This window comes from Aedes aegypti, chromosome 3 (assembly GCF_002204515.2).
Source record: "Aedes aegypti strain LVP_AGWG chromosome 3, AaegL5.0 Primary Assembly, whole genome shotgun sequence".
In the NCBI taxonomy this organism is placed as follows: Eukaryota; Metazoa; Arthropoda; class Insecta; order Diptera; family Culicidae; genus Aedes; species Aedes aegypti.
Window position 1 is genome coordinate 280,929,129 of NC_035109.1, and position 16,548 is coordinate 280,945,676.

A 16,548-nucleotide genomic window follows, 5' to 3' on the forward strand; every position below is an offset into this window, starting at 1 on the left:
TTCTTCAATAAAAGTCACTTATGCGATTATTGGTTTTACAAGGCCCTTTTATACAAAATTTATGCATAAAACTTCTAAAAAAAAAATTGTTGACGTAGAGGCGTAAAAACGCGACCAGAAAATCGTTTGCCAGATTTAATATTACGGAGCTATAGATTCATAGCATAGTATAGCCCTTCGGGAAAATGCTTCGAAGTGAACCTTTTCGAAGTCTCAACGCCTTATGATTTTATAAAAATGATGTATTAACATTGACAACAAACAACAAACAAACCGTTTCTAAGTTATAATTTTTTGCAAATTATTAAGGATTTTTTTTTCTTAGGCCCTTCTCAAAAGTAAGGCTAGAGTCAAAATGGCGAGCCGATGATGCAAAAAGGCATTTTTGGGCATAAAGAAAGCATGTGCAAAATTTCATCCAAATCAAAAAATATAAAAATGAAATTTGGGAAAAAAGTCGTCATTTTCTGTGGAACCGCTCTTTATTAAGAGTCATGATTTTGACTCTAGAAACCATGATTTGTCGTCCTGATATCATGGGCTAACCAATTAATGAATTTCATGACTTGTAAATCATGGTGTGGGAATCAGATTTTTATCCGTGTATGCACTAGGTATTTTGGACATTTGGCTGAGCCATGACGTTGGATCAATGCCAGTGAATTTCAGAATACCTGAATGTAAACTCATAGGTACATGGTTCCGCAGAAGAGGAACCACATTTCGAAGGCAATCAAATGACGAAGTGTTTCCCAATCACTTCCAATTATTAGGCGATCATTATCATAATTGATGATTCAGTTGCATAAGCCCAATTACCGGAACCATTATCGTTTCATCCCTGAACACTCTCGGTTTCGTTTGGATTGTTTTAAAGCTCATCTCCTTGAACGGGCGTTCCAATCCTACGTCATAGCGCCAAACGAGATCTTCTATTCAAATACCGAACGTAAAAACGGTTTCATACCTTGAGCGCGATCTCGGCTCCTCTCGGCTTGAGGTCCATTTGGATGCCACTGGGGCCAAGAGAGTGCATTTTTCTTCGGTTTGTCGAGAACACTGACCTACTACCCCGTACGAAACGAGCAGAGAGCCAGAGAACATCAGCTCTCATAAAGACGATCACACCGAACGGCCCCCGAATGAAACCGAAAGTGATTTCAACGCCGCATTATGCGACGAAGACGACCGGCGAAGCGAAGGCGGTGGTGTGGGATTGCCTCCGAGAAGCGACGAACCTTTTCCCCCGTTCATCTTCATCGATCGGTAGTGGCGCGGCACGGATGAGATAATAGGCAGTGGATGGCAGAGGCGCTATCGCGATGTCGTTTTCGCGTTCATTTTCGTTGTTATCGTTTTACTTGTTACCGAATGTGGAACGATGATCGCGCGCGCGCTCATCGGTGATCATCAGCTCTATAATGTTTGCAGATAGGCTGATGCTCGCTCGGCTCACATGGCTAGGTTGGCTGCTCGTTAGGCAAAGGTAATAAAATAAAACCAAAAGCAGCACAACACACACGGAGAAAGGGGGGAAATTAAAAACAAAGGGGAAGATTTTGATGAGAAGATGGGTGTTAAACTGTGTGATTTGTAGTATTCAGATTAGGCGCATCACATGGCTGATATTGCGAAATTGAGAAAGATGGGTTATTAAACTGGAATAGATTATGTCCTAACGCGGAACTTTCATTATGACAGTGAGATAAATTTGTCATTTTTGGATTCTTCAAACTTCTAGAAAATCTTCCAAGACTTCCTCAAGATACTGCTATAGAAATCGATGCGAGAAGTCCGTAAAAAAATCACACAATGAACTACTGTAGAAATGTTATTACACATTGTGAAGCGGCTATAGCCTGCCATAGTTTATAATTTTTATTCGGCCCCTTCGCTTTACTGGTTTCCGGATAATAAAGAAACAAACTCTTTGACCATAGTGGACGCTATTCAAAACGACATTGTAGAAATCGCCTATTATGAATTTCACTACTTCAAACTAACATGCTGGTAACAAAAACATGTTTCCGTTAGTTACAAAGAACTTATCAAAATAGTTATTTAGGCAACAAGTTGCAAAATGATGATTTTTTCAGCACGAGTTGTACATTTATCCAACGAGGCTCGCCGAGTTGGATAAATACAACGAGTGCTGAAAAAATCGAGTTTTGCAACGAGTTGCCTACAACATTTTTTGCTATTTCGAAAAATGCCTCTAAAAGCACAAACAAACATTTCAAGAGAACCCACATGGGCACACATCCTTGCGTAGTATCAATTCAGTATTTTTCAATCACGTAGGCTGTGATACAGTAGTACCTACCCATGAATGTCACAAGTTTTCACGCTCCCATCGAAATCAGGTAAGACAGCACAAACAGTTGCTGACTACAAATGTTGGGCTATTCAGAATCACGTGGTCATTCATGGGGAGAGGGAGCGTCTGGCCAATGATCACGGTCCATACATATTTTATAAATTTGTGTATGGACAAATGACCACGAGGGGGGAGCGGGTTGACCAGGAATCCCAAAAAATTGATCACGTGGTTAATGGACAGCCCCTGTCGGAATCAGATCGCACAACGGATCTAGAATCAGATGCCATTATGCTTATTCTGCGCGGAGAGACGAGTCGAATGAGGGACAATTGTCGACTCGCTCCCATTGGATTAACATTAGTCGCCTCACATCACCCGAGGTGCGAAGGACTCGTATCGACTCACACGCCGTGCAAATAAGCACAAATGACATGAAGAGACTGGGTTGTTCGGTTGATGCTTACCAAAACAGTACTGAAAAGTGCTACTTTTCAGCACCGAAAAGAGTGCTGAAAAGTAGCACTTTTCAGCACTGTTTTTTTTCAGTAGGAAAAGTAGGCCGTTATGTTGATCAACTTCTCAATGAAAAGTTGATTGATTTGCAACGGAATTGCAAAAACATTATTTCGATAACGTTTTCAGTTATGTCCAACTAGTGTGTGCAAAAGTATATTTAACAAATGAGAGCACATGCAGTTGTTCATCGAGTGCGGTGTTGATTGAAAACTTTTAATATCTTAATCGTTTATGTTTGTTTTGCTTTTATTAACAACCTTGTTTCATTTACAGGGGTACCGGAGCACCCGGAACAGAAGGTTTCTTAGCAAATGCGGATAAGCTTACGCTTCAGATGCAAAACAGAATTCAATTACCTGTCAAAAGAGTAAGCTATCAATTAATATTCCATAAAATTGATTTTATATTATGCTTCAGGCTTGGTAGAAAAAAAAAACTGTTGGTTGCCCATTAGACTGATGCAAATTTTTAAGTTTTTGCTCCCCTATGCTTAAACGATGTCAATTATGATGAAAATGATCCTTCCAAAATTTGAAGTGATTCGGAAGAAATCTGGTTGTGCACACGCTATTTGAAGTTTATATGGCGATTACTATGGAAAACGCCAATCTTTTGTGGTCAGTCCTCTAACACGTCATCATAATATTTTAGGTTAAAGTGAATACACTCATCCTATGTGAAAACTTCCCAGCTACAACTTTGCCGAAGACCACATTTCGATGGGACGTAAGGATTATTTGTTATTATTGATAACAAAGTCCAAATCGTGCTGAGATGATCATTCAATTACTTTCAGAGCAACACTGCTTTTTTGCTGTAGAACATAGTAGCCTGGATTACTTTGATCTATGCTTCCCGCCAGGAGCACCGCTGTTGCCTGCCGAACAGTTGGTGAAGCATGCTACGTGCAAACCAACTTTATGATGAAGAATAACAATTTATCGTGAGGTCCAATCAAAAAGTGGTCTTTGGCAAAGTTGTAGCTGGGAAGTTTTCACATAAGATGAGTGAGTTCACTTTTACCTAAAATATTATGATGACGTGTTAGAGGGCTGAACACAAAAGATTGGCGTTTTCCATAGTAATCTCCATATAAACTTCAAATGGCGTGTGCACAGTCAAATTTCTTCCGAATCGCTTCAAACTTTGGGAGGATGCTATTTACCATAATTAAAATCGTTAAAGCATAGGGGAGCAAACATTTCAAAATTTGCATCACTCTATTGCCCATTAATATAAAATTTGATCGAATGTTCAATTATTAACGCTGCATTGAAGAATAAAGAAAAAATGCTACTTTTAACAAAGATATGGAATAATCATTATGTGGAACCACAAATCTGATGAAAATCATAAAATTTGGTATAAAAGTACTGTGGTGGCAGCCGTAAATTCAACATTACATTGCTAGTTTGGATCTAAGACAAGACGTGACAGGTCAAAGTACAAAAACGAAACCAATTGTCTACCAAAAAAGACCATTTCTCATTGGTCGTTTTGACAAAGGTCTACTATCACATCGTTGAGTTGGATTGCAACAGGGCACTTTGTTGCTAGTTCGTGCATTAGGGTTTTTATCAAAAGTGTGAAATTGTTTCATGAAACCTTTTTGTTTCAAATCTATTTATATTCGATGTTAAGTTTACCCCATGTGATTCTACAATGCTAAAATAAATTTAAAAAAATACTCAATTGAGTGCAATATAATGAAAGTTCTTTAAATTTATACAAGTACTGGCATCCTAGCCATCGATTGCAGTTGATAAATTGTCAAAAAAATTATTTTGAATAGAAGTATAATGTTTCATATAATCGGTTTTCTTTTTTTGGGTTACTTTGATAATGGAGTATAAATCGAACAAAATTGAATGATTTACGTAACATTTATAGTACATTGCATACCTCTAGGCGTTTAACGTTATATGGAAATTTCTGACATACATTACAAAAATAGTCCCAGTTTGTGAAAATGCAAATAGTGATCGCAGAACAGATTGTTTGTAAGCGTTTCGAAAATTCTGAAATTGTATCAATTTTTAATATTTCCATATTTGAGGCATTGTGTTCTCGATTCAAATCAAAACAGCTCTTACATGAAGTGCAATTCTAATATTATTTAATTTTCCTTTCATTTTGCTTAATCGATCAACAAAAAATATGATATTTCATTTATTATGTGGTGGGTAACGCACTATCAAAGTTAACCGCATTATCAAGGATACCAAGGTACTGTTTTTAGAGTTGTCAAATTATTATCTGATTGCCACTATACGCCATAACGGCTATTCCATAAAAAATGAGATGTTTTTCAGTTACATTGTAAAAAAAATCAACGAATTCAGTATTTTTTATTAAAAACAACATAATGTTTAATCTTCAACAAACGTCAATGAATACTGGAGAAGCGGCCCTGATATGCCGAACGACGCAACTTATTCGCGAAGCTCTCACAAGAGCGCACTGTGGTCCATTTTCCGGATACAATTCCGGATCCTCTTGGTTAACTGCTTCGTAACCTTGGCCCGCAAATTATGTTTATGCACTAGGGCACTGAGGGAGCCGTAAAAATCCTCATTGGGACGGCACTGAGACAAATTAGCAGGGTTCCTTTCCTTCGGCACGAAAGTTAACCCTTCAGAATTGTACAACATGCTCACGAAATGCTTGCTATTTCGACGCCATCTTCGATTGCCATGAGTGAGAAGAAACATTTCATCCATTTTCAGGAGAGGAAGCTCCTTACTTTAATTACAGAAAGGTATTGAAATCATTTTCATTTACACCCGGTATAACTAATTGTTTCAATTTTCTAAATGACTAAGTCAACTAGGTTCTCATTCTTTATCCGTTGTACGATCCAAATTGAGTCTGATTTAGGATATATAAACAGAAGTCTGTGGAGGATTCTGAGTAGATCGTCTTTCAAACATAGAGGAGCCAGTAGAATTTGTTGGTTCAACCTCAAAAAAGTCGAAGCTTTTTGCGGCGGTTTGTGTAGACAATTCAGCTATTCTAGCTTTTATACCGAGTCAGATTGGAATCCCTACATCTAAGAAATTAATCTAAATCCGTCAACTTCATACAAAACGCCTACTATTTGTATGAAGTGTATGGTTTTCGGTCCCCCACTGTATTGTAGGAAAATATTATGCGGCGTCTCACCTGGTATTTCAGAGCAATGAGAGTGTGAAAATTTGTGATATTCGTTTCACAGACTACTGATTGAGGAATACTGAGTTGTTACTACGCATGGCTACTCATGTCGATTTTCTTGAAATATGTATTTGCTCCAAGAAATAATCCAACGACTACGGTATTTTTCGTAATTGGAAAAAAAAATGTATGCAACTCGTTGCAAAACTCGATTTTTTTCAGCACTTGCCATGTTTATCTAACTCGGCAAGCCTTGTAGGATAAATGTACGACTCGTGCTGAAAACATCGTCAGTTTTAAACTTGTCGCATTAATAACTATTTCGAAATGATTCATAATACAGCAAAACTAGGTACCGTCAAACGGGGTGACTTGCAACACTTTTCAACTTCAATCAACCAAAACCATGATCTAAACGTCATCTAAAAATCTAAATTCCTTGAAGAACTTTGAATGGCCACGGAATGAGATGACAGAAGATTGAATCGAATTATTTTGTCATATCAAAAGTCATCAAAAAGGTGAAATTTTTTAAATTTCCTTGCAGCACTTAATACTAATTTAGTTTTTGCCAACAAAATGTTGATATTGTACAGTAGTCACACTTTTTAAGTATTGTTTTTCATGTATTTAAAGCATTCGAAGCAGTACAAAAGCATTTTGAATACCTTTTTGTAAGAAAATAATTGAGCTATTTTTGTATGGGAAAAAGAGGCGTTAAATCATCAAGGTTCAATATCATAACTGAACAACATTTTTAGCGAGTGTTTGTAGTTGATTGATGAATTATTACTCTTTTAATTATAAAGTAGACCTAACGTAAAAGTTTTTAACTTTTATAAAACTCTAAATTACTTAGAAATAAAGTGTTGCAAGTCACCCCGCATAGGTACATTTATATAAAAATGATAATTATTAAAAAGTTTTTGCTACAATTTCGTAAAATAAAATTTGATATATTATCACTTATTAGTTATAGAAACAACATGTAGAGTATTATTTTTGTGAATTATATCTATCTCATTTTTACCGGTCACGATTTTGAACCTCCATCAAGTATCAGTTTTCAAGACATTTAAAAGAATTATGTTGAATGTATAAACATATTTATAATACAGTAATTTCTCGATTATATCACGGGCCCAAAAATTTTCGCCGTGATATATTGAAACGTGATATAATGAAAACGTATTTTTTGCCATATAATTTCTATCAAAATTTGAGCTTTATTTTGCAGAAATAGGGTGAATCACATGGAAAGCACGTAAAAGATTGGTCAAATAGATTTATTTTGGTTGTTTTTCAATGAAAATGTATGAAATTTAAACAATTATTGTGGCATGATAAAATCGAACAGAAAACCGTGCTAAAATCGAGAGTGATATAGTGAAGCGATATTAAAACGAGCAGTGATAAAATCGAGAAACTACTGTAACAGCTTTATTCGTGGCCGTTACCTGAATTGTAAGTCACACGTATTGACGCATCGATTTGAAACAAATTTTCTTTTAAAATTTGGGTTTTATAGTGAAATTTAGTTGTAAATTACAATGTGTTGCAAGTCACCCCGCCGTTGCAAGTCACGAAGAAATGACACCAAAAATTATTGCGGCATAATAAAACGAAAGGACATCAAAAATTGCGTTCAGAATCAGTTATCGACTTTCCTTTTCGCTGATAACTTGAGCAGATCAATGTTACTGATTGCCGCCTTTGTATCAGTTGGAAACAAAAAATATTTAAAAAAAATATAGCCCCTAAGGACAGCCTATATATAAAAGAAGGTAAAATTGATTGAAATTTAAAATAAACAGTTTTTATATCTACAATTATGGTTACATCATATTTAGAAAGAACATCAATGTTTCAAATAAGGTTAAATTTGTGGGAACCATATCAAAATCTTTAGTGCAGTCATTAATTCCAATAGCACAACACTAAAGAAGCATTAATATTTGAAAGAAGGGTAATTTCTAGATAAATAATAAGATAGTACTGGCAACAACTTTCCTAATATGGTTCAGTTTATTCAAGAGCGTATGATTGTTGAATAAAGTGTGATTTTTGTATCAATTTACTCCTTTTTGCCTGATTTTGTTAGAGGGATTCAATAGAAACGTAAAAATGAATGTCTTTTTATTCATTTATTTAGCTACCATCTAAGGCGGCATCCACGAATTACGTAACGCTCTATGGGAAGGGGGAGAGTAGATAGTAAGCCCGACTCCCACTGATGATGCCTCCGTTTTTCATTCCATGATCCGCATTGAAATCGATGAAAAGGTAATGCGTTGGGACCTGGTATTCACTAGTATATTTTTGGAGGATTTGCCGTACAGTAAAGATCTGTTCCGTTGTCGATCAGCCGTCAACAAACTTCTTACGAACTCGTTTACTACAGGTGACAGACAACGGATGATAATCTGGGATAATACTTTGTAGGCCGCATTTAGAATGGTGATCGCTCGAAAGTTCTCACAGTCTAACTTGTCGCCTTTCTTGTAGATGGGGCAAATTATATTACCCCTTCCTTCCTCCAGGAGCTGTTTTGTTTCCCAGATTGTGCCTATCAGCTGTTGCAGACAAATGGAAATCCTCTCCCGGTCCATCTTAAGGGGGCAGAATCCGTCATTGATTTCGGAATTTTTAAAAGCAGTTTTTTTTTATTCAGTTTAAAATTAAGAACATTTACAAGAAAATATGTTCACTGTATTCTATTCAGAGTTGGGAAAAGTTCTGAGATTCACACTACAGTAGGCAAGCATAGCGAATCACAGTCACCGGAGCCAATGAAACTCACGCGTACCGCTGCTGTAGGCAAAATGCCTTGAAAATAGCAAAACATCCGTTGCTAAGGGCAACCCGAAACTACTGTAGAAAAATGTTCTATTTCTCGTTGCATTTCCCGCATTTGCAGCCTTCAATGACACTCCTCATTTAGAAAATTCATGTACCCAACATAGGCTACTTGATGAGATTCACAATTTTGAACTACTGTATTAGGAGAGCCACGTGATTTTCGCAAAAACTCAAGCCTACTACTATTACCATTCCCAGCACTGATTCTATTCTCCAACCGAAACACAGTGACACATTTTCATCGAATCATTTTTAGTTTTGAACAGAAAAACTGCTTTTGAAGTTTCGATGATGACGATGATTACGAGCGATGAACGTTAATGAGTTCGTTAATGAGTTCGTCTCCGATACCACCCTTTCCTAGCTGTATTGTTCTTGAGCTGGCGAATGGCATCCTTAACCTCCCTCAAAGTGAGGGCTGGTTGGTTTTCATCGCCCGCAGTACTGACGAAGGCATTTCCTCCGTTGTCCCGTCCTTCATTGCTTGTGTTGTCAGCGCCATTCAGGTGCCCGTCGAAGTTCTGCTTCACCTTTCGATCACCTCACGCTCGTCCGTCAAAATGCTCCCATCCTTATCCCTGCACATCTCGGCTCGCGGCACGAAGCCGTTGCGGAATGCGTTAAACTGCTGATAGAACTTACGTGTTTCTTGAGACCAGCACAGCTGTTCCTCGCACTTCGTCTCCTCCAGGCAGCGTTTTTTCTCCCGAAAGAGGCGGGTCTGTTGCTGCCGTTTCCGTCTTAAACGCTCCACGTTCTGGAGGGTCCCTTGCTGCAGCATGACCGCCCGCGCTGCGTTCATCTCCTCCAGAATCTACCTTCATTCCTCGTAGAACCAATAATTCCTTCGACTCCGTCCCACGTACCCGACGTTGCTCTCAGCTGCATTGTTGATAGCTGCCTTCACTGTTCTTCAGCAATCCTCAAGATAGGTTTCATCCAGCTCACCCTCTTCCGGTAATGCAGCCTCGAGGTACTGCGCGTATGTCGCAGCGACATCCGGTTGCTTGAGCCGCACTAGGTCATACCAAGGCGGTCGTCGGTTCCGTACGTAGTTAACGACAGTGAATTTTGGGCCCAGTTTAACCATCACCTGATAATGGTCAGAATTGATGTTAGCGCCACGATAGGACATCGATAATGTCGGAGAAGTGCCGACCATCAATCAGAACGTGGTCGATTTGTGCTTCTGTCTGCTGTTGTGATCTCCAGGTGTATCGGTATGGAAGGCTGTGCTGAAAGTAGGTGTTACGAATGGTCAGCCGGCGGGCGCTGAACTTTCCAATAGTAAAAAGCGTCATCAGTGCTTCTGGAGTGAGGGCTGTGCACGTTTATTATGCTGAAGTTGGTGAACTATTACGAAAGTTGGTGAAACTGCGCCTAAAGTGGGCTTCGTAACCGTGTGGTTAGTGTCACCAGGCATTTAGCCGCATCATGCCAAGGAGTGTGGGTTCGATTCCCGCTTCATGCAGGAAAACTCTTCGTGAGGAACGTTTTCCGACTGTGCCACTGGGTGTTGCAAGCTAGTCCGTTGTCTAGTGTGGGTGCTAGCCTGGGACACGGTTGTATGAAAAATTTAAATTCTTGCTCCAGTCCACTTTTCGGATTGCATTTAGGTCCAATACCAACTATGCAAAATTTCAGCTCGATCGGAGAAACTATATTTTAGCGCCAGCCGTTCAAAGTTTGTATGGGATTTACTATGGAAAAACTTACTTTTGCAAAGAAACATCGCCAGAGGTCACCCATTGACCTCTATAAAAATTCTGAACACAGATTTCGATTGGCATTTCTACGATGAACAATATTGCCGAAGATCGCAAAGCAATCCGATTCTTGTGAAAATAGTTATTAAGCATAGACTATTCGGAAATTTTGCCAGATTTTGTTGTTATTGTTATTCCTTTACGTGTTAATCAACGTCGCCTTGCCAAAAGGTTTTCATTAAATAAATTTTTTCACAAGTGTCGGATTGATTCGCGGTCTTGGGCAATATTCTTCATCGTAAAAATACCTATCGAGATCTGTGTTCAGTATTTTTATAGAGGTCAATGGGCGACCTCTGGCGATTTTTCTTTGCAAAAGTAAGTTTTTCCATAGTAAATCCCATACAAACTTTGAACGGCTGGCGCTAAAATATAGTTTCTCCGATCGAGCTGAAATTTTGCACAGATGGTATTGGACCTAAATGCAATCCAAAAAGTGGACTGGAGCGAGAATTTAAATTTTGTCCCACACTAGTGGGTGCTTCCTTCAAAGGGCAAAATTCCCACTGGAAGCATTAACGTGTTCATGTCTTTTTAAAAATTTAAAGAACAGGCCTCAACAGGCCTCAACTTGAACACTCTCTTATTGATCGCCACCACCCGATCACGCGCCTTTGCATATCACCCATCACTATAAAAGCTGTCCCCAGCTCGTGTGTGTTGCTGCAGCTCTGGTAGATGGTATGGTTACATCTAAACGTTCGCACCATTTCATCAATGCATTGATCCCTTCCAACACACTTCCTGCAACGATGCGATGCCGAATTCGCGGTCCTTCAGCACGTCGGCGATTATGCGTATGCTCCCGATGAAGTTGAGAGATTTACAGTTCCACGTACCGAGCTTCCAATCGCTAGTCCCTTTACGTGGCTGTGGTCTTCGCCGATTGTCCCGGTTTGTATTCTCTCGTTGATTATTCGTTTCTTGATGTTTTTACGGTTGGCTTGCAGGGCCTGACACCAACCCCCTAGATTTCCGGAGGACCATTCCCCCTAAATTTTTGGAGGACCATAGTGCACAGTTTAGCTTAGAGTCCTTCTCTGGCACTCGGACGATGATCAGTCGCCCCTGACATGGGGAACAGACGCTGTTGTGAGCCGCTTCTAACATGGAGGTCAGACGCTTAAGGTTTGCAGAAGCAAATGTAAAAGCAAACCCCCCCTTCCCTGTCAGCATACGACCAAAGTTCCCACCGCGGGTTGGTTACCCGATCTTCCCAAAGGTTACTCGTACCCCGGCCAGTACCGCGAGGAGGTAGGGATAGGAGTTGCTAACATAATGGCGCGTACATGATTGATTTCCGATTTCACAGAATTTTTGCGTTTTAAGTAAGTCCAACTGAACCCAAACTTTTGCACGACACACCATACTGAGGGATGCCCAAACTTTTGCAGGATGACTTATGTTCGATAGCGGAGATGAATTGAATAAGTCGTTTTGAGTTTGTATTAACTTTGGATGTATTCGCTTTGGTGGTTAGAATAACAATGACCTTAAGTTCAAATTAGAGCAGTATTTATAGCAAACTTGGATGTTAGTTTCGTTGTTTCTGGACTACTAGGACTGCTGGTTGCTACAATAAACATAGTGGGTTACTGCGATGCAATGAGTAGGAACAACTTGAATGTTCGTTCGTTTGTTGGTTGGCTTAACTAGGCTTTAACCGCAAAAGCGGTCATTAACCTCTCAACGATGACTTGAATGACTGTTCTTTGATTTTGAATAGATTTCAGATGTTTCCGCCAAAAAATATCGTGTAAGCTCTCAACAGAATATAAGATTACGATTACGATGACACAATGAGTTTAGTTTGTGGTAGATCCAATGCTGAGGAAATCACCCTTTTTCTCAGCGTGTTTTTTTAATATAACAATTTTAAATAAAAATGTATTATACAAAATGTATAATATGTTTTTGAAAAATACCTACAAAGTAAGAATAACTCTTGAGAAAAACTTTTGAATAGGGCGAAACCCTTATAAATATTAGAACTTACATAGTTATGATGAGCTGAATCATTATGTAATATTGAATTATCCCCTGAAGAAATCTTTAGCTGTTATTAACCCGTATATGCCTGAGTGGAAGCAAACATACTAAAACCTTCACCTCTCAGCGAATATTTAACGGATTCAAATATTTTTTGTCAGTGTGCTGGCCCGCATGTCTAGTTCATAAAAGTGGCCAGAGGAACTCGGGAATACTCATGTAGCCGGAGTTATAGCGGTGGGCCACTGGGCCACTGGGTCAAGTCGGGTAAAATAAGGCGATTTTTTGGGACATGCAAGGTTATCTTTATTTATTTCCAATGGCAATAACTTTAATTTGCATAAATCATTAAGATCTGATATTCAACATTATAAATGAATAGTTTTGCAACGTTTAGAGTGTACCGGATGCGGCCACTCGGACTGAATGCCCTGAAGAACCGGCTCTAGATTTGTTGAAGACTAAACCGTTTCAATTCTCTAAAAGTAGAGATCGAAAATAATAGTTCACTTCACTGACCTGTAATAAAAAACAGTGATAATAACATGAAATGTACGAAGAAGCAAATACTATGGTAAAAAACTAAGGTGGACACCAGTGAGCTGGTAACTTAGTGTGAATCTCAAAAGATTGACGACTTCGTGAAAAGGCACGAATACGTTGACTGGACGAAATGGATGAGGAGATCGAAACGTGGCAACTGAAAAAGTATCTCCCAAGAACGATGAATATGAAGCTTTACAATACGCCTGGCATTTGTGACACCAAGCTCAATAGATCATTCAACAATCCCCGTTACCTGATGCGAACTTCATAATCCACCTAGCTACATGACAACGCAGCATTTTTGGCATCCGCAGCTCAAGTGTGCCCCAATCAAAATTGAATTGAGGAGTGTTCTATTCATATTCATAACCTCATTCTTAGTCATCGGTGGAATATGTCATCAATAACGCTCGCACACCCTCCGCTCGCAGTGCTGGTAATGGGTTCGCTAAACGGTGTCTCTGGGACCCATTAATCAACAGTCAGTGTCAGATCTAATCACACATTCCCCAAACCCATAGAGGCCAATAATCGCTGCATGTGTTTGTGCCAACTAGCTAGGTACATACCTGCCAACAAAGAAACGCATTCCTCCAAGAACCTCCAAACGATCAGCTGTCATTTGAAATCGATCACCATGTTGAACCGTTTGTCGAGACACCTCCACCACCGGGGCTAATCGAAATTTTTCAACAACCGTTTAATTGAACAAACGACAACACCTATTCCTCCGCCCAAGCGCAATGATGTTGTCAGTGTTGAGATAAAGATCGTTCCCCCAGCACTTTGCAGAAAATGGTAGGATTGGGTGTATTAAAATTAGGCTTTGTTCGCGATTTATTGGATACACGGTGCGCTCCGGATCATTATTATCAAAAAAAAAAAATCTCCATCAAAGACCAGTCGATTCATATTTTTTTACATTTGTTCCAATGTTTTAACATTGGATATTCTATGTAACTCATTAGCACTATACCAGGGAAAAAGCTTCAGAATCATTTTCAAAATTGTACCTTTAAAGACGACTTTGAACAAACGTTCAGTTTTGTCGTCATAAGTAAAACATTTGTGCTTCTTCTCTTCAAGATGTTCGAGAAGAAGTTCGCGATCTTTAAGAGTTTCCGGCAAAACGCGACAGTCTCCTTTCTTTGCGATTTTGAAGGAGACCTTGATTCCCCAATGGAGTTCAAGATCTCCTGCCTAAATCCACCAAATTCGGAACAACTGATCACGATAGGCGGCACTCTCTGCTTCCTCACTTAAATCAAAGAGCCTGGGCTAGAGGCTGCTTCGATTTGGTGTTCGGAAAATTTGTCTTGAGCATCGAGCTGGTTGCTCATTTCGATACAATTATTCATTTCACCCTTGGAAGAAAGTTCGCATTCCGGGGAAACGTCCTTTCTTCCATTCTTGCCACGTTTAGTGACCCCACTTTTTCGGAAAGAAGTTGTGAATTCAGAGATTCACCCTTCCTTTTGTTTGTAGTTGCAACCATGTTTAGCGAATAAATGAAAGAAAAAGAGACCTACTAAATGTTTTTTTTTTTTTTTTCAAGAAGGTGTCCACTGTTAGCTTTCGCTATTGGGTCCCACAAAAAATCGAAGGTACGGGTCTAAACAAGGATCGTAAAGGGATCGAAAGTAGAAAAATATAGTACTGAAAAGTACTGTTTTATTGCATTAGGTAGTTTTAAAATCTTCCACGAGCAGAGCATTTGTGTACACACAGCTCAAAGGTAAGATGCGCACTGAGTTTTATTTTCTGATAATCACGGTTTTGGGAGCCCCGTCTGGAGCCTATCGAATAAAGCGGTCCGGTATGTAGACATTTGAATGCCTTGTGCGCGCGCACGTTACCTTCGTATGTCGTGCCCGCTCGGAGGAAGAGAAGACCTGGCGGCCTTTTTCGGGCAGACAGCAAACGAATTTGAGGCTTGGAGCTGTTCACGCCTTACCAATTTTCACGCGCCGCCGTCCAAAATCGGTTGGCTACTCGCGGCCAATTTCATATAAATCATAATCGCAAATTGAATTTGATACCAGCAGTAGGACTGATGTCTTCCAGGGGCCCGCGACTTCTACGACGGAGACCTCGTAAATTTGATTGGCTTCTGACAGGTTGGGAGGCTGTGCAGAGGAGAGTGACGATATTGTGACTGGAATTCGTGACATACGGAGTTGTGTGTGACGTTATAGATCCTTGGGCGATACTGGCTGTGGCTTCAGTGAATGATGAGGGTGGAAGACATTTATGAACTGCAGTGATTATTGTTGGACACACAATACAAAATCTTACACAGTTCGAACGAAACGTGTAAATTTCTGAGACATATAATGCACATAATTGGAGCGTGGAATATCATGGATATTTACATGATATGTCATGTAAACTTCAATTATATGTCATGTAATCCAGCAGGATCCTGAGTGGTTACATGACATATAACACATTTTTACATGATTTCAGACTTAAATTTACATGATGTCATGTTTACATGGTTTTAGGTTTTAGGAATAGGAGAAAAATCGATATTTGTAAGTAAAACATTTTTTGAGTGTAATAAAAAAAAATTCAACCAAAAATGTGAATTGTGGTTCCGTAACTTATTTTTCACCAAGAAAACCATAATTTATCACCTTAAATATTGTTACATTGCTCAATTTGTGCCACAAATCCGTACCAGATGTTTGAGCTGCATTTGTTCGTATGTTTTTTTGTGAAACGTAATTTTGACAGCCTACAGCTTTTTTCTCTAATTATTCCACTATACACAGTTCGAACGAAACGTGTAAATTTCTGAGACATATAATGCACATAATTGGAGCGTGGAATATCATGGATATTTACATGATATGTCATGTAAACTTCAATTATATGTCATGTAATCCAGCAGGATCCTGAGTGATTACATGACATATAACACATTTTTACATGATTTCAGAATTAAATTTACATGACGTCGTGTTTACATGACATAAATGAAGTTTACATGACGTGTAATCTTCATTATTTTTAACTGTGTACCTTATAGAGCCCAACATCTGAAATCACGTGTGCGACCTATCTAGCTGAAAAAGGGAAAAAATCACGGCTGAATAAAAAAAACAAGTTCAATATTAGACGTTTAAGTTCAAGATATACAATAGACCCTGAACAACTCATTAGAGTGAATTCTATCAATCAATTTTCAATTGCCACCGACCTGTACAGCCGTGTTTCCATGCTTTCAGACACCTTATTTCCAATTTGGAGTGCACATCTCGCCGGAAGCTAGATCGAAAACGTTTGAAGTTGGATCGTTCAGATCAGACAACCAATCAATTGATGCGATTGCAAGTAAGGAATATAAGGGTAGACAAGTACGGGGTGAGAAAAATGGCATGCTAATTGTGTCCTTGT